This window comes from Podarcis liolepis (genome assembly GCF_965112155.1).
Source record: "Podarcis liolepis genome assembly, chromosome: Z".
Lineage (NCBI taxonomy): Eukaryota > Metazoa > Chordata > Lepidosauria > Squamata > Lacertidae > Podarcis > Podarcis liolepis.
Window position 1 is genome coordinate 3,339,631 of NC_139570.1, and position 19,036 is coordinate 3,358,666.

General features: G+C 45.4%; 1 protein-coding gene across 11 annotated transcripts in view; it reads right to left on the reverse strand.

Moving 5' to 3' along the window:
• Positions 1–19,036, reverse strand: part of HTR2C (5-hydroxytryptamine receptor 2C) — a 248,232-nt gene that overhangs the window by 225,125 nt on the left and 4,071 nt on the right. The gene's annotated exons all lie outside the window — the stretch shown is intronic.

The window sequence follows — 19,036 nt, forward strand, 5'->3', positions numbered from 1 at the left end:
ACAGGACTTCTGGGGTGGCGCCATCGGTAATGGCGGATTCCCTCTGATCCGGAGGGACTGGCTCCACGGAAAACGGGTCTGTTCCGCTACGGCGAAGCGGGGACCCTTTAAAAAATCACAGGCGGCTGAAGCCTGTGACCATGGGACTTGGCGGGCACCTTTCACGCCCCCCAATTCGTAAAGGAACCCAATTACGGGCTCCGGAGCGAAGAGGAGCTAGTGGCGCGGTGCTGAGAGTCAACTGCTTCTTCCATGGAGCGAAGCCACACAGCCATTGCTGGAGAGCGCTACCTTTTTCCTGGGACAATTTGGCTACAAAAACAACTACCCGTGAGCAGATCAAATTTGGACAATTGGACTTTAAACAACGATCTGTGAGTAGAATGGAAAATTGGATTAAGAAATTCCTCTTAATTTGGCACTGAAGCGGGAAGGTCTAAACAGGAAGTCAGCCTTCCGTTTCTTGTAGATAGATTAAAGCAAAGACATGACAAACTAGAGTTTAGAAAATCGTTTATAAAGGATCAACTTTCATCATCTAAAACTACTGAACCCCCTTCGGAAGCAGGAAAAGAGGGGTGATTTTTTCCGGATTGCTTAAACCTGCAGAAGAGAGTGTAAAGAAAAGTAATCTTCCACCGTCTTGAACCTGGGAGCAGGGTGTCAGGACAGACGTTTTTGGGAAGTTCATTGACTATAGAAAAATGTTTTTGACAGACAGTTAAAAGAAGAGAAACATAGTGATTCCATTGTTCTCTTTCGCATTTTAAAGGAACAAATATTGACAAAATATCTGAAAAAGGAAACTTTGTTGTTAGATCTGCTGTTAAAAAGAAAGAAAGAAAAGAGATTGTTACAAATAGAAGTTCTTCCCCTAGAGGGGGCTTGTGAAACTGTTATTAAATTTGAACTGGGGAGCTTCGCAGCTGCAAACAGATTAAGATCGTGGGAACAGACTTCTGACCTTGCATAACAATGTATTCAGAGGCTCTGGTGCGTGCTTTCTGCAAGACAAGTGTTTTATTGGAACAGTTACATGAGAAGACGGATTTGATGACTTGCGATTAGAAATTTTGGACATCTATATCTATATAGAGCCCACCCAGGAATCAACTCAGGAGTGTGCTCTGACAGATCAGATGAGGGAGGAGGTTGTTGCTGGACCTCGGGTGGCAGAGATGGAGGAAGCTGTGGCCCAGCAGAAACATGAGTTGTTGGATCTGACAAATGAACTTGGAAAAAGTCAGATTTGGAGAGATAGAGTTTTGTTTGGCTTGGAGATGGGGGGGCTGGATAGACGCCCCCCCCCCCATGCAGGGATGTCTTGACTTTCCAAGTCTGGCAATGGGCCGTGAGGAGTTTGGGGTTGTGGGGGTCCTCAACTCTGGAGGGACCTTGAAACACGCTTTTAAATACCACATGGAGTTCAGTGTGGACTATGGAAAAGGGGCTGATCTGTCAAGAAGGGACAAAAATACTGTCAAGTTGGAGTTTCCACGAGTGAAAGGACCAGGAGACAAAGTAAAGTACAGGTATAAATATGAAGAAGATCTGTGGAAGGGACATGGAAGAGACTTAAGGGCCTCGGACATAAGATTACCAGGTTAATGAACTAGATGGATGGGATAGAAAGGACTGACAAAACCCAGGACCAGGAGGAAGAGACGTTGGATGAAGATTGGAAGAAAGTTTTAAAAAATTTCTATTTAGGATTGTTTTGTAATTAATGAGTATTAGAAAAATGTTGGAACGAAATTATTTGGCTTTAGCAGAAATGTTAAAAAGAACTATGCAAGAATATGTTATGGTTATGAGAAATTGGTATAAATAAGATTTAAGCTTTAAGTTTTAGGGTTTTTTATAGTAAGATAAGGTTAAAATAGATTAAGGTAATTTAATGACAGAATATTATGAAAAATGAGAAGGATTTGCTGTAATAATTAATAACTAGAATACAAAAAAGGGAGGTGTGAGGAGGTCAATGAAATAAGGTAATGACAGTTAAGAATTTGAGAATATTGGATCTGTTTTTAAATTTTTGCGGTTTATTTTTGTTTTTTGATTTTGATGTGTTATATGTTTTGCTTTTGCTTTTTGCTTTTGATTTTTATCGATTTGTACTGTTTGATTGCTGTTTGTTTTTTCCCTGTTTTTTCTTCTTCTTTGTCTCTTTGTTTTCTTCTGTAATTTTAAAATGCTTAATAAATATCATTAAAAAAAAAGAATCATGCACCTCACAGCCCTAGCCACCGTGTTCCACAAAGCAATACTGAATGAACTGGTGGGGTGGCTAGGAGTGGAATCAGCACTAAATATCCTTCCAAACAATGCAAGGCTACTCACAGTAGTTAGAAAACCACACACTTACGATAGAAAAAGAGACATTTCTTCTTGACTGTAAAATTGTTCTGTGGAACTCTCTGCCACCAGAACCGAGATCATACAGGGCTATGAATGCTTTCAGAGACAGGATAGTGGGTCACATAAAATATCCACCTGTCTAGCTCCTTTATCAAATTCTGTAAAATTACTTAGGCTTCCCACATTTATTTTTGTGGGTGGGAGGAATAATAGGAGACACAGGGAGGCAGTTCTGAAGCATTTTAATTTATGCACTAAGCTTTTTAACCCACTCCTGCCCGTCCCCAAAAAATCTACAAGCTGGAAGAAAAGGACACACCGACAATGTCAATCCCTATTTATGTGATGGGATAAAAGCTAATGATCCCAGACAGCTATGCAATAGGATAATAAATCCTTCATATCTCCATCTCTCTCTTTTCTAAAATAAAACCCAGTACAGAGCAGCTTTGCTTTGCTGGCCATCATTATCTGAGCAGGAACAAAACAGCAAGGGCCCCACTGGCTTGTAAAATCCCCTCTTCCCCCCCCCCCCAAAAAAGCCAAGATGGGTTAATTGAAGGATGCTTTCTGCAGGGCTTTCTGCAAGGCTTATATAGCAAGGTGTTGCTGTGCTTTGCGGAACCCTCTTTCCTCCCCTTTGTGTATGGTTGTGAGGGACATAAGGGGACTTGAACCCGAGAAGTCTGCAGAGAAGTCTGGGAACTTGCTGTGCCAGAGTCATCACCAGCTGTGCTGAAAAGGTTTGAAAAAGGGCAACCAGAATTATCAAGGGGGTAGAATGATTCCCCTGTGAGGAAATGTAACAGAGTTTGGGACCTTTAGTTTAGAGAAAATGCAGGTGACATGATAGAAGTTTACAAAATTATGCCTGGCATGGAGAAAGTGGATACAGAAAAGTTTTTCTTCCTCTCTCATAACACTAGGACCTGTAGACATCTGATGAAGCTGAATGTTGGACAATACAGGACAGATGAAAGAAACGGCTTCTTCATGTAGCGCATGGTTAAGCTATGGAACTCACTCACCCACAGGAGGCAGTGATGGCCCCAACCTAGATAGCTTCCAAAGGGGATTAGACAAATCCATGGAGGAGAAGGCTATCAATGGCTGCTGGATACAATGGCTAATGCATCCATGGATGGAGGCAGCAATGCTTCTCAACACCAGTTGCTGGAAACCACAGGAGGGGAAAGTGCTCTTGCGTGCAGGTTTTGCTTGCAGGTTTCCCACTGGCACCTGGTTGGCCACTGCGAGAACAGAATGCTTGAGTTGATGCCTATTGGCCTGACTCTGCAACCAGACTTTTCTTATGTTCTTATATGCAACTGGGACTAATAGAACGTATGCACTGCGGAATCGGCGATATACTTTCAAAGCATTATTATTATGCTACTTTAGTCATGCCCTTCAGCAAAGAGTCTAGGGAACTGTAGATGGGTGCTGGGAGTTGTCAAGAGGTTCCTATTCCCTTCCAAGAGCTACAATTCCCAGAGTGGTTTAGCAATCAATATCTGTTCCTGAAGAAGGATGGAATTGTAGGTTTTGGGAATAGGGGTTTCCTAACAACTCTTAGCACCCTTAACAAACTACAGTGGTACCTCTGGATGTGAACGGGATCTTTTCCAGAGCCCCGTTCACATCCAGAACAGAACACAACCCACATCTGAGCATGCGCAGGGCGCGATTCGCCACTTCTGCACATGCGCGAGCAGCAAAACCCGGAAGTAACGCATTCCGTTACTTCCAGGTCGCCATGTAGCGCAATCCAAAAATGCTCAACCCGAAGCTACTTCAACCTGAGGTATGACTGTACAGCTCCCAGGAATCCATGTGGCGTGATAGTGCTTTAACTTTATAGGACAGATAGGTTTGTGTTATGTGCGGATGCAGAGAGATATGCCAGGTGTGTGTCCACATTGTTTCAAGTTCACTGCCCTCCATGCTGGGAGCAGTGTTGTTGGCAGTGTCCTTAACTGGTGTGCACTGGTGACATTTTCAGAACTTTGTCAATTTTGTACATATTTTTAAAAATAAGAAACCTGGTTGTATATTCTTTTCCTTGATCCTGGCAAAAGATAGAGCAGCCACTGTTCCTCCAGTGACAGCTTTTCTCCATTCCTAGGATAATGTGAGTTAATACATGCAAGATGCAGCAGACTCTCGGTCTTAATAAAGTAACATTTTAATTAAAGCAAGTTAAAGCCTGCCTCCACTGTTAGGAAATCCAAGGCCTAAAATGGATTTGGGGTCATCTCTTTTTAAAAACATTTAAAACTTCATGGATGAGAACAGCACAAGTGTAGTAGTTCAGGGATGCCGTGGGGCAGGGAGTCAAAGACCCATAACAATTTCTCCAGCAGGGTTCCCGTCTCCAGCATCCTAGAACCACCCAGCATGAAAAGAGGAACTTTTTAACCACCGAGAATAAGCCTTCTGGCCCTTAGCGATGCTTGGAGCCAGTCAGAGTGAAAGGAGGTGAGTCAGTCCCTGAGGACGGGCTCCCAGGGTCACTCCGGAGGAGGTGCATCAGAAGACACTGAGGAGGAGTTGTTCTCTATGCTCCAGAGCTGTGATTAGCATGAAGAGACCCTGCCATTACACTAGAGGAAAGCGGTAAAAGAAAGGGAGGTAGATTTCCCACCTTGATGCAACTAAGTGAGATTAAGACCTAGAACAGCCTTTCTCAACTTGGTATGGTGTACCAGTTAGAGGACAACTGAACTCTGTGCCTTTCAGGGAAGTTTTTAACGTTTGATGTTGTATTGTGTTTTAATATTCTGTTAGGAGCCACCCAGAGTGGCTGGGAAACCCCGCCAGATGGGCAGGGTATAAATTATTATTATTGTTATATTATTATTATTACTATTACTACGACGACGACTATTTCAGGTGCTGCTGCATTCCAGCTCCCAACAACCACAACCACATAAGCCATTGGTCAGGGATGATGAGAGCTGCATTCCAGCAGCTACTGGGGAGAGCTGGTTGGAGGAAGCTGACCTGGAACATCCTTGCAAGTTTGTGTCCTCACCTTAACGCAATCCCTGGCTCTGCCTTGCATCTCATTAAACTGCAGGATGCTGTAGCAGAAGTCCTTAATCTGCAGACAAAGATATCAAGGGTGACACAGGCATTTGGCTTCTCCTTTCTGAATCAACGTCAGAAGCTGCTTCAGCGGGGACTGTGGCATCTTTGTAACTGAGTGATGGACCAGCTGGGGATGTCTGGCATTGGCTGAACAGCCAAGAGGGAAATTAAGCTTATTGTGTTGTAAACCAAAGCTGGGTGCAGGTAGGCACAACTCTGGAGGTTTCTAAAAAGGGGGAATAAGGGTGAGGAATTTGGTTTTGATTTGTAAGCCACGGACAAGATCCCTAGAAGTGTTGAGGGGAGTATCTCCTTCCTTAGTGGGCTTTGAGGTAAGGCTGAGTAAGGCATCGCCACAAGACTGCACTTTTCACAGCAGGGTGTGTTAGAAGAAGAGGTCCTAAATCAAACGGCTTTCAACCTCATTCAGTTCTAGAGAGCCAGTGTGGTGCAGAGGTTAGAGTCCTGGACTAGGAACTAGGAGACCAGAGTTCAAATCCCCACTCAGCCATGAAGCTCATTGGGTGACCCTAGGCCAGTCACAGTTTCCCAGCCTAAATTAGCTCCCAGAGTTGTTGTGAGGATAAAATGGAGAGGAAGAAAAGCATGTATGTCACTTGGAGAAAAAGAGGAGATGGAAACTGAATAAATCAATTAATCCAGTGCTTTAAAATGTAGCAAAGGCCATGTCCTAAGGAACATACATTATACATTTAAAAAGCAGGGAGGGGAGAGGGAAGGAAAGTAGCATGTGAGCAAATGCAGTTGCATGTGCAGAGATTTTGCTTCTACTTGTGAAAGAGACTGAGGCAAAAGAACCAGGGAAAAGAAAAGTGTTTTAAAAGAGGAAATTGATGGATGTTTCTCTCTCTATTTCTCTCACTCACTTTCTCTCTGTGTGAAATGCTTTGTCCAGGCACTTTCCCCAGGAAAATCGACATTTCACCATTGAATTGGAGCAAGCATAAATCCATGGAAAACCCAAATGACATTTGCTCTGATTCAGTGGTGAAATGAGAGAATGAGAGAGAGGGAGAGAGGGAGAGAGGAAGGAAGGAAGTGTTGTGTGTGGAACCTCTGGGTGTTTTCAACAATGGCAACAAGAAAAAAATAAAACTGAGTTGTTTGATGGACTTTCAGGCATAAAGCATCTGTAGAAAAATGGGTATGCAATATGTTGTGGCACCTGGCATATAAAGAAGAGAAACAGAGGCAGAAATATTTCCCTCCAAAAACAACTAAGTATTGGGGTCATCCTCTGGTTCACCATATTCACAGGCTTAAAGAGTGGACTCTTTCCAGCAGGGATGAGGCTTCAGCCCTCCAGCTGCTCCTGGACTGCAGCTCCTATCAAAAGATCCCTGCCTTATCAAAGGCCCTTTTAGTCCAGCATTCTGTTTTCAGTGTCCAACCAGATGCTTCAGGAAAGCCCCCAAGCTGGGTATGTAATGAGAACTGCAGCCCAACAACAGCAGGAAGGCCAAAGATTCCCTACCCTGTTCCAGCAATATCTTGAAAATGGGCAGCATTCACACTAAACAGGAGGTTTGTCTGCCATTGTTGGCTCGTGAGCTTCCTGGGAGCATCTGGTTGAGAAGCAGGAAGTTGGTCAAAATCAGGGGTGGAGAACCTGCAGTCCTCCAGATACTTCTGGAATACAATTCCCATCATTCCCGACAACTGACCATGCTGGCTGGGGATGATGGGAATTTGAGTCCATCAGAGAGTCACAAGCTCCTTATCTCAGGTCTAGATGGATCTACTTTAGCCTGATCAGCAGAACTCTTCTTACATTCATTACAAGGAAAAGTTAATAAATTGGATTGTGTCTATCCTGCACTTAACTATGCACACCCAGGCAACTGAAATTCTGCTCCCCAGAAGCCTGTAAATTATGCAGCATGATTAAGCAGATTTGCATATGCTTCCTTATATTGCCCAATTGATTCTGCCTATGTTAGTAGTCCTCAGGAGATGGGATACAGTTGCTTGCTTTGCATACAGGAGCTACCGGTAGTTGGGGCTGGGAATGTTCCCCAGTCTGAAATCCTAGTGAGCTGCTCCAAGTCAATGTAGTCAACAGTGAGTTAGATGAACCAGTGGCTTGACTCAGTGGGAGGGAACTTCTTGTTTCCTAAGGTCACTGAAAGGTCAATCGCAGGAAGCCCTGCTCAGTCTCCACCCCCTTTACACACACACACACACACACACACACACACACACACACACACACACACTTTTCTTCAAATACAGTGGTACCTTGGGTTAAGTACTTAATTCGTTCCGGAGGTCCGTACTTAACCTGAAACTGTTCTTAACCTGAAGCACCACTTTAGCTAATGGGGCCTCCTGCTGCCACCGGAGCACAATTTCTGTTCTCATGCTGAAGCAAAGTTCATAACCTGAAACACTATTTCTGGGTTAGCAGAGTCTGTAACCTGAAGCGTATGTAACCCGAGGTACCACTATACATGAAAGGTTGCTGCATATAAATTGGCAAAGACTTCTTTTCCATTGCTTCAGAGGGCAGGATGAGGTGAAGCAGACTCACAATATAAAGGGCATACTTCAGCTGAACACTAGTAAAAAGTAGCAGTTGGTCTCCTGGATTTTAGACAGGGATTCTTTCCCAGCTCTACCTGGAGATGCTGGGGATCAAACCTGGAACATTCTGCATGCAAAGCAGGTGCTCTACCACTGAGCTGCAGCCATTCCCCCAAGAACCAATGAATTAGACTGAAACTGATGGAACCAACAGCCCAGAGGAGTGATGGACTCTCCCTGGTCTTCAAGCAGAGGCTATGTTTGACAGCAGTGTTCCGGGGATGCTCTTACTGTCTGGATTTCCTGCATCAAGTAGGGGGTTGGTTTAGACAAGTTTACTTCCAACTCTTATCTTTCTATGATTCATTAAGCATTGCCCACACACTTGTAAGATTATTGTTATAAGCTTGGGAGTTTGACAGGAGAGAATTAATGTGACCAGAACAACTACAGAAACAAATGGTAGACTGCAGGTGCCTTAGACAAACTATGTGCACCCATAATCTTACATTCAGACATTACCAAACCCAAGTGGCCTGTTTACTGAACATTCATTCTGATTTGTTTGCAAAAAGGTTGCAGGGAGGTTATAAACTGTCCACTGTTTGTAGAGCATTCTAATTTGTTTGTGAGGAAGCTTACACACCATCACATCAAGTAATAGTAATCCCACACATTCCTCTGCATTTCCTTACTGGAGAAAGTCCAATTACTAAACTCAAATATTACAAAAAGCATTTGTAATATTCATGAAGGACAAGGCTATCAGTGGCTGCTCGCCATGATGGCTACACTCTGCCTCCAAAGGCAGAGGCAGTAATGCTTCTGAATTCCAGTTGATGGAAACCACAACAGGGGAGACAGCTGTTGTGCTCATGTCCTGTTTGCAGGGTTCCCATTGCAGCATCTGGCTGGTCACTGTGAGAACAGGATGCTTAGCTATAGGAGCTATTGGCCTGATCCAGCAGGACCTTATGTTTTTAAGGCTCCAGTGACCTTCCAAAGAAAATCAAGCCTGGGTAAGTACGGCACCGCATGAAATTCCCTGGCAGGACAAACAGGGTAATCATAACATGACGTTAGAGTCTTAAGGGTTACTAAGGAGCTTAAGTGGAGAAATTGTGGTATCATTATATGATCTGCAACCTACAGCTCTGAAATGATGCAGTGATTGGGATGCGACAATTTCAGAGTCTACATATCAACTCTAATTATTTTGGAATTGCTCATAAAAGCCACAGAAACCAACAGACAGCAAGTACCAAACTCTGCATTTCCAGTGATGTGGGGGCTATAATTAGATTTGGGGGACCTAATTTGAAGCTGTCCAGCCGGTCAACAAGAAGCCATCTAGCCATCCAGAATGCATCAGCTGGCTTTGAAATCTGTCCATGAAAATAATAGAATCCTGAAAATAAATCTGTAATTTTGTATAATTTCCTCAGGATGCGTGCTGACGACCGCAACAGAATTTATGGCACTGTGAGTCATACCCATCTCCTTCAGAGATGTGTATGGGATGCTAATATCCTTAAGCTATTTTAAAAAATGATCCAGGAGCCCTTATGCAACAAACTCATAAGAGAAAAAAACCCTGCCTCAAAGATCAAAGCTAACTTGCGTAAAAGAAGTCCACTGAACTTCAGGACTGTAAGGACAGCTAAATATATTCTGATGCTATTGTCAGAGATGCTATCAATGGCAAAAAATAAAATGAATAAACAACTGTACCACTCATTTGGGGCATCAAGCAGGGATCTAGGCTGATGTCTTCTTCATTCAATCCTTAAAAACTGCATAGAATGAAGGAACTGCAGAGTTACAAGGGACCCTAAGGGAGCTCCCTGATAGATGGCCATCCAACCTCTGTTTGAATGCCTCCAATGAAGTCCACCAACTTATGAGTTAGTCTGTTCCGCTGTCAAAAAGTACTTCCTGATGTTTAGTCAGAATCAGGTCCCACCCTCTGGAGCAGCAGAAAACAAGCTTGCTCCAACTTCCATGGGACAACCTTTCAAGCATTTGGAGCTGGCTATCATATCACCTCTTTAGATGCTGCCAATACGGCCAACTATTGTCCAGTTTCAAATCTACCATTCTTAGGCAAGGTGATTGAGCGGGTGGTTGCTGAACAACTCCAGGCACGCCTGGAAGAAGCGGACCATTTGGATCCCTTCCAAATTCAGGCCTCATCATGGGACTGAAACTGCCTTGGTCGCACTGGTCAATGATCTCCAGCAGGCTAGGGACAAAGGTGAGAGCTGTTTCCTAGTTCTGCTGGATCTCTCAGTGGCTTTTGACACCTTCGACCAGAACATCCTTCTGAACCGTCTAGAGGAGCTGGGAGCTGGGGGCACTGTCATACAGTGGTTCCGCTCCTTCCTCCTGGGCCATGTCCAGAAAGTGGTGGTGGGGGATGAGTGTTCAGACCCCTGGGCTCTCACCTGTGGGGTGCCTCAGGGTTCTGTCCCCCATGCTTTTCAACATCTACATGCAGCCCCTGGGAGAGATCATCAGGGGGTTTGGGCTGGGTGTTCATCAGTATGCAGATGATACCCAGCTCTACCTCTCTTTCAAATCAGAACCAGTGAGGACGGTGAAGGTCCTGTGTGAGTGTCTGGAGGCATGGGAGGATGGATGGCAGCTAACAGATTGAGGTTGAATCCTGACAAGACAAAAGTACTGTTTTGGGGGGACAGGAAGCAGGCGGGTGTGGGGGACTCCCTGGTCCTGAACGGTGTCCCTGAAGGACCAGGTGTGCAGCCTGTGCGTTATTCTGGACTCACAGCTGTCCATGGAGGTGCAGGTCAATTCTGTGTCCAGGGCAGCTGTTTATCAGCTCCATCTGGTACGCAGGCTGAGACCCTACCTGCCTGCAGACTGTCTCGCCAGAGTGGTGCATGCTCTAGTTATCTCTCATTTGGACAACTGCAATGCACTCGATGTGGGGCTACCTTTGAAAGTGACCCAGAAACTACAACTAATCCAGAATGCAGCAGCTAGATTGGTGACTGTGAGCAGCCACCAAGACCATATAACAGTAGTCCTGAAAGACCTACACTGGCTCCCAGTACATTTCCGAGCACAATTCAAAGTGTTGGTGCTGACCTTGAAAGCCCTAAACAGCCTCTGTCCAGTATACATGAAGGAGCGTCTCCACCCCCGTCGTTCTACCCGGACACTGAGGTCCAGCTCCGAGGGCCTTCTGGTAGTTCCCTCACTGCAAGAAGCCAAGTTACAGGGAGCCAGGCAGAGGGCCTTCACGGTATTGGTGCCTGCCCTGTGGAACGCCCTCCCACCAGATGTCAAAGAGAAAAACAACTACCAGACTTTTAGAAGACATCTGAAGGCAGCCCTGTTTAGGGAAGCTTTTAATGTTTAATAAGTTATTGTATTTTAATATTCTGTTGGAAGCCGCCCATGCCCAGGGGCACACGGATGAGGCAGAGCTCACAGGCAGCCACTGCTGTCAGGGTTCCTGTGACTACCAGCAGGCTGCAGAGGCAAAATGTGCTACCCTGAAAATCAGGGTGCAACAACACTAGGGGCTTGGTCTTTTGGCCAAACCTTGGAGAAGGGTGATACCTCGGTGGCATATAGAAGGACCCAGGTTCAGTTCTCTGTATCTCCAAGGAGGGTGGGACCTCCTACAGGAAAATGTATTGGGACAACTCTAGTTGCAGGAGTCTGTGAGTGGGGATTAAGAGGATCTGCTATGCAAGCAGACTCTCTAAAGTGCTGGCAGGATAGCCATATGTGGTAACATTGGGGAAGCACTGCAGAACAAACTAAAGCTTCGGTCCATCTGTTGACACTGTAGCCTCAGCTCTCCAGTCTGCCACACCAGAGTCTTTTTCAGTCCTGCCTGCAGGTGCCAGGGATTGACTCTTTTGCATGCAAAGCATGTGCTCTGCTCCCTTCCCCAATGCATTCTCTATGCAAGGTATAATTACTTTCTTTTTGTCTGTCCTGATCTATTACTGATTGATTCCATTGGGCAACTCAGAGTTTTAGTATTGCTATAGAGGGAGGGAAACCTCTCTCTCCACTCTCGTATAGCTTTATAAAAGCTCAGTCTCCTCCTCCACCCACTGAACTGATTCTTCTCCTATAACAGACATAGGCAAACTCAGCCCTCCGGATGTTTTGGGACTACAACTCCCATCATCCCTGACCACTGGTCCTGTTAGCTAGGGATCATGGGAGTTGTAGTCCCAAAACAGCTGGAGGGCCGAGTTTGCCTATGCCTGTCCTATAGCAATATTGCTACTGTCTCAGTATAAGGCAGCCTCCAATGTTCCTATTTAAAACCGAATTGTTCTTTCAAATCAAGAGGACTAGAATCCTGCTTTCCTTTCTTTAATGGAAATGGACTACAGCTCGGTGGGAGAGCGCCAGCTTTGCAAGTAGGAGATCCCCAGGTTCAATCCTGGCACCCACAGGTAGGGCTAGGGAAGACCGCTGTTTGAAACCCTGGAAGGTAGCTGCCAGTCAGTGTGGACAATACTGAACTAATGGACTGAGAGTCTGACTCAGTAATGAGGCAGCTTCCTATGTTCCTTCTTCCAGCAGATCTGCAATGGTGCTCTTCCTGAAGGCAGTGTTCTCCACAGCATGCTCTGTCACGCACTGGCAGAGGAAGAGGAGTGCGGGGGGAGCACACCACCCCAGCAGCATGATCCTGGTGGGGTGCCATAATGGCTGCCCCCCCCGCACACGCACTGGACCTCACGCCCCCACAGGCGGTGCGCCATGCCCCCAGGATGCACGTCACGCCCCTGCGGGCGGTGCGCCACCCCCTGGGACACACGCCAGTCCGCTCACGCCTGCTCTCTACCCCCTCCCATGCAGTAGCATGGAGCTCCACCACTGCTGTCAGGGTGCAGAAGGGAGAGAGACCAGGGCGGAGGGAAGATTTCTCCTGGAGGAACCGTTTAACAGGTGAGGAGACAGAAAAGAAAACAGCCCTCTTGATCCAGCCCCTTGGGAAAGTTGCCACACACACACACAGACACACACACACACACACACACACACACACACACACACACACACACACAGCTGGGGGGTGGGGTGGAATCTGGGCCCCACATCCCTTCCAGAAGCAGAAGCAAAACCATACCAAGCCATCCAACGTTGCACAACCTGCCTTCATGAGCACTGCAGGGTGATGCTGCCTCCTTGGCCACTGCAACTCAGCCATGTTCTACCTGCAGGCAGGCTGTGCTTTGCTAGCCCTGCACCTGCTTTGGGAGGGAGGAAGCTAAAGTGCAAGAAAGAAAGATTGCAGGCGCACCCTGCCAAGACACTGCAAAGCGAAACAAGGCAGCCCTTCCTCCTTCCAAAGTCAGGCCGAAGAAAGATACAGCCAGAGAGGGAACCATTCTTAGTGCTGCAGCATGAAGCAAGGGGTATGGCTCCAGTTAACAGTCTCCACTGGATGGAACCCAGCAGGGCCACCCTGTCCATGAGTGCAAACACAAACCTCTTCCCTGACTATGGCTAAGTACCCCCACCACCCAAAATCTACAGAGCCCAAAGTGAAGAGCAGCAAAATATTGAAACCACAATCAAGGCTCACCTGCTCCTGCTGGTGCTTTAACTATTCCATGTTGTGCTAAACCAAGGTTTAAGTAAGCGATCAGCTGCCAGGCATGCCAGCTTCAATTACAGTTAACATTTACAGTGGTACCTCGGGTTACAGATGCTTCAGGTTACAGACTCCGCTAACCCAGAAATAGTGCTTCAGGTTAAGAACTTTGCTTCAGGATGAGAACAGAAATCGTGCAGCAGCGGTGCAGCAGCAGGAGGAGGCCCCATTAGCTAAAGTGGTGCTTCAGGTTAAGAACAGACCTCCAGAACGAATTAAGTTCTTAATCCGAGGTACACTCTATAGGCTTCTTAGGCAGTCATCGATCCCAGATGAAGCTGACTGAGGGGCTGATAAGGGGCAATGAAAAAGGCACACGGTGTAACTGATTTGGTCAACAGCTCACATATCCCACACAAAGAAAAGGAGTGTGATTTTTGTGTTAAGGCTGGACTCCTGCTCGGTGCCAACTGCAATCCTCTGCACACCCACTTGGGACTTACTCCCAAGTAAGCATGCTTAGAATCAGGCTCCAATTTCTCGGCTGACGTGGAAATGACAGGGCCCACATTTCTTGCATTTCCTTGAATGGAAAAATTATTCCACCTTGAATTCTTGCCCCTGGTGCTCCAATTTCTTTCCCTTCTTCTGTTGTCTTCTTTATCCCTTTTTCTAGATTGTATTTGAAGTTTTTGTACAACTCAGCTTGCAGATGAGGGTTTAATGCAGGAAAGAGTAAGCAACCTCCAGATTCCCAGACTATCCCTGTATCTTTGACCCCTTAGCTTGCCTCCCTATCTCTTTGATGTTTAGACAGATATGTCTTTGGGTTGCATCCTGTCTACAACTTCCTCCTCCTCACATTTCTCTCCTGTGCTTCAAAATGAGAGATCATCTTAAATCTATCCTCTGAGAACATAGAAGCAGGCATGTCTGCGTATGTCTTCTCTAGATTAGTTAGTTAGCTTAGAACCAAAAACCTTTTATATCTAAGATATATATTTTCTGCAATAAACTCCTGTATTATTTTCTTACTCTACAAGTGTAGCCTTATCTGTTTTTCTGTGATTTCAACAAGTTTATTCTCTAATGTAATCAAAATTCACAAGCCAGACGCTGCTTACTCTGCGTACCAAAGAGCTCCAACAGGTAATTCAGTCCAGTAGGAAGACCCTTGGGGAAGTCAGCTGTCTGTCATGCATGGGTCGTTCCAAGCCCTGCTCCCAGTTATCCTTAGAAATGCTGTGGGGCAAAACAGGGACCTTCTGCATGCAAGGCAACGCCTGTCAAGCTATGGCTCTTCTCTCAGGCATGCAACAAAAGGAATTCCTCAGCCATTCTTGCATAAACAGGAGTCATAGCACAGGCTCCCAAATGGAATGCACATTTCCAAGCCATGCCACATTGATCCAAAGCAACCATGGTGGTGCAGCTCATTCCATCAGAATGACACCACCACAAAAAGCACTGCTGGGCACTTGTGTGCATGTGCCATCCAAACTCTGCAGTGTATAAGCCACAGCCTTCCAGGCATGCCAATGGCCAAAATGCTGGGGCAGGGATTTGTGAGCCCCTCATTAACAGCCAAATAAGCCACTTGCCATTTTAGGAAAACAGACAGTAACAGCTGCCATTATATCAGGGAGGTTAACTGAACACCTTACACTGCCAATTTTGCCCCTTCACTGCATCAGTCCAAGCTCACGCATGCACAGTCTCACTCTGCTCTGAATAGGCTTTTCTCTCTCTATTTTTTCCCCAGCTGATTAAATCTTGGCCACTCCATTTTGACTCCGATTGCCTTAATGATGAATCATTATCAGGCTCTGGCCCTGTAGGAAAGCAATTTCAGTGACTACTTTCTTCCCATTTGCAACTACATGTGTTTCACCAGTGCTGCCCTTTAAATTCACCTTTCAAGTCAGACTCCATTCTTGTGAGTAACAAGAGAACATTCCCTCAATTACCTTCCACAGGTAAGCAAAACAAGGAAAGGGCTCCTGCTCCAGTGTAAACAAAGTCAAGTATTTCTCCAGAAAAGGGCTTGCTGTTGTCACCTGTGCTGTGAACATGTGTTTTGTTTATTCGTTTATTTACAGTCTCTGCTAAGCCTATTCCAGCTGCCCCTTTTAACACCAATGCAGACACACGTCCCAAAAGACGGCTACAGGCTCCAGATTCATAGAAAGCATTTAGCTGCCTTCCTCTGATACTTGCCTCATCCCCAAGACAGACACACATGCAAAATTCTGCTGGAAGTTAATTGGTGAGCGATTTCATTTCCTATGTTGTGTGCACCAGCTCTGGGGGACAAATGTGAGCAGATTCCCATTGCTCACAAGGATGGGCTTTTTTTATAAGCAGATATAAAGATACCCATAAACGATATATCTGTATCATCTTACCGGCTGCAGATCACCCGTGAGGCATTCAACAGGAGAATATGAGGTTACAATCTGCTGTTGTAACCACTGCCAGATAGGTGGTCAGGGCTCTTTATTCCCCAGATTGTGCTTCAAGAACCCAGGACCTCTCTTGCCTCTCCTACATACCAAACTTTGATTGCTGCCTGCATTCACCTAAAGACCCACACTTTCCCATTGCTAGAGAAACCCCATGTGAATGAAGGACTGAAGCTGTGAACACCTTGCCATCTTAAAATGCAGTGCGGTCATTGCTCTTCCTCCCTCCCTCCCCCTCTCCACCCAACACACACACTGTGTTTCCAAGTCACCCTCTGTAGACTGAGAGGGGGCATAGATGCCTTTGGAAATAGCTTAGTCTGTAGAGAGCATGAGATGCTTGGTCTCAGGGTCATGGGTTGTGCCCCACGTTGGGCAAAAGATTCCTTCATTGCAGGGCTTGGACTAGATGACCCTTGTTTTTCCTTCCAACTTTATGATTCTACATGGCTTACATTTTCAATTCAGATCAAACATGGTTTGGGAGGAAACCACATCAAAACACAGTATTTCTCAAGAAGCTGCAGGATAAATATGGGTTGTGGCTAGTGGTGTGTGTGCAAACCAGTGGTGGGAATGCAGTGGCTGCAGGAGTGTATACAAAGCCTAGGTCAGCCTTCTGTAACCCAACATCCTCCACCAGCAGGTCCCTAGGTGGGCTGCAGCAATTTAAAACTCAGTATTAAAAACTAATTACATTCACAGGAATAGTGTGGGCCATGAAAACACACATCTCAGGTGTTGAGGTTCATTACAGCAACATTCCCTTTGCCTCATCATTTGCAAGGGACCATGCCCCCTCCCTCTCTCTATCCTCATTTTCTTTCTTTCCTTTTTCCTTGTTTTAGAACAAGCCAGGCTTCCTTAACCTGGTGCCCTCCAGGCATTTTGGACAACAACACACACCTTCAGCCCCAGGGTTACATGAGAGAAGGATATTACAGCTCCAGCTTCTCACAACACAGCTTCTCACAGTTCTGTCTCGGGACAGAATAATCTGTTGGTTTTAGTTCTCTCAGTTTCTCATTTTTCCAATCTTAAATTCAGTTCCACACATTTCTGCAGCAATTGCATTTTTAAAAAATAATGAATTGGACTGTGAATTTCTCCTAAAACCCATTTTTGTATGCAGTTTGACTAATATAGACATTTTTGCCAGCCATCTCCCCCAGTATAATGAATTCACCAATATCAGCATTTTATGCACACTTTCCCTAATCTATGCATTTTTGTAAACGTTTAGACAGAGAACTGTTTCCAGAATTTAGATAACTGTGGATTTCAAAGGATGGCTATGTATTGGTTAAGTGATCATTTCGTAAGATTCAGCTTCAAATGCAGGCTGAATCAGATTTCTTCCGTAGTCCTAATAGAGACACATCAATGGGGGAAAGCAGGACATCAAGCTGATTGGCAGTAGGTTGAGAACAGTGAGTGAGGAAACATTCATTCTCAGTGCATGTCCTTAACTTGTGGAACTCACTGAAACAAAGTATAGTGATGGGTAGAAGCTTAGGCTGATTTCTTTAGATAGGCATATCAATTAGCCATGATAACTAAACAGAGCTTTCACATTCAGAGACGGTATACTTTCATTTACCATGTCCCAGAGCTGTGTCCAAACAAGAGAGCTGGAAGAAACTCTTCTTGGAAGAAAGGAGAGGGGTTGCAAAAGCAGTGGATCCTTTCTGCTTCTTGATGAAGTTTCTGATGGGCAATGATTATATATAGCTGCCCAGAGTGGCTGGGGAAACTCATAAATTATTATTATTATTATTATTATTATTATTATTATTATTATTATTATTATTATTATTATTGCAGGGCTTGGGGACCCCGCAGTCCTCCAGTTGTTGCACTACAACTCCCATCGCCCTTTCACTAAGGTTAAGGCAGGTTGGAGACCAACATCTAGAGGACCACAGGTTTCCTATCCCTGATATAAGGGATATTCCCAGTGCTCTTCCTCCAGCATTCAGAGCCCTTTGTCAATATTATCTGAATAATCCCTCCAACCCAGTTTATAAAACAGAAGCATCAGTTGCACTGGTAGGACAGCAGGGTACGGAGTCCAACAGTAGGTGGCACTAGAACAAATGGCAGCCAGAGACACCCACTGGACTAGTTCTAAGAAAGAAGGTGAGCAGGTGGAGACTGGCTGAGGGCAGTCCCCCTTTGCCATAATAGACCAGCCTCCATTGCTGTCACACAGAACAGAATAATTTTCCCTATACTGGAGACTGAGGCTGAAGAAGCGCTTAAGGGCTTGCTTAAGGGCACCCAATGAGCTCTTGGCTAGAGTGCAATTTGAATTCAAAGTAAGGAACTATGATGCTTGGAAGGTGCCCCACATGAGTGCCTGAAGATGGGCAAGTGGTCTGACTCAGCACACAAGCAAACTGTTTCTATTTTCTGGTGGATTCAATCACATGCTGCAAGTTTCATGTTGTGCAATGCTTAGAAGGTCTTGCACAGCAAACCCGCTTCCCCAGAAGACTCAACTTTTTGCAGTAAGGAAAGTGATGAGGAACTGCACTAGAAAGTGTGGGTTAACATTTGCTTTGACACAATGTCATCTGATGTATCCCACAAACAAATCAGAAGGAAAGCTCATAAATATTCTAATCTCCCTGCGAATGTATTGGGATGAATGTTCAACAAATGGGTTGTCTGAGAGCTGCATGCTAAGGCAGATTCTTATGCTCTCTCCCAGATAGTAAGCTTTGCCACTGAAAGATGAGAAATTGTGTGTCTTGTTCTGTGTACACACCAAACATTTAAAGCACATTTCTCCACCTTACAAAGAATCCTGGGAACTGCAGTTTGTTAAAGGTGCTGGGAGTTGCAGCGCTGTGAGAACTAAACTACAATTCTCAGGATTGGGGGGGTTGCTTTAAATGCATGGAGTGTGCGCAGCCATCAGAAGCCAAGCACATGTATACTCACACCCTTTACACATCCCTGTGATAATTATTTCTTCCACATCACC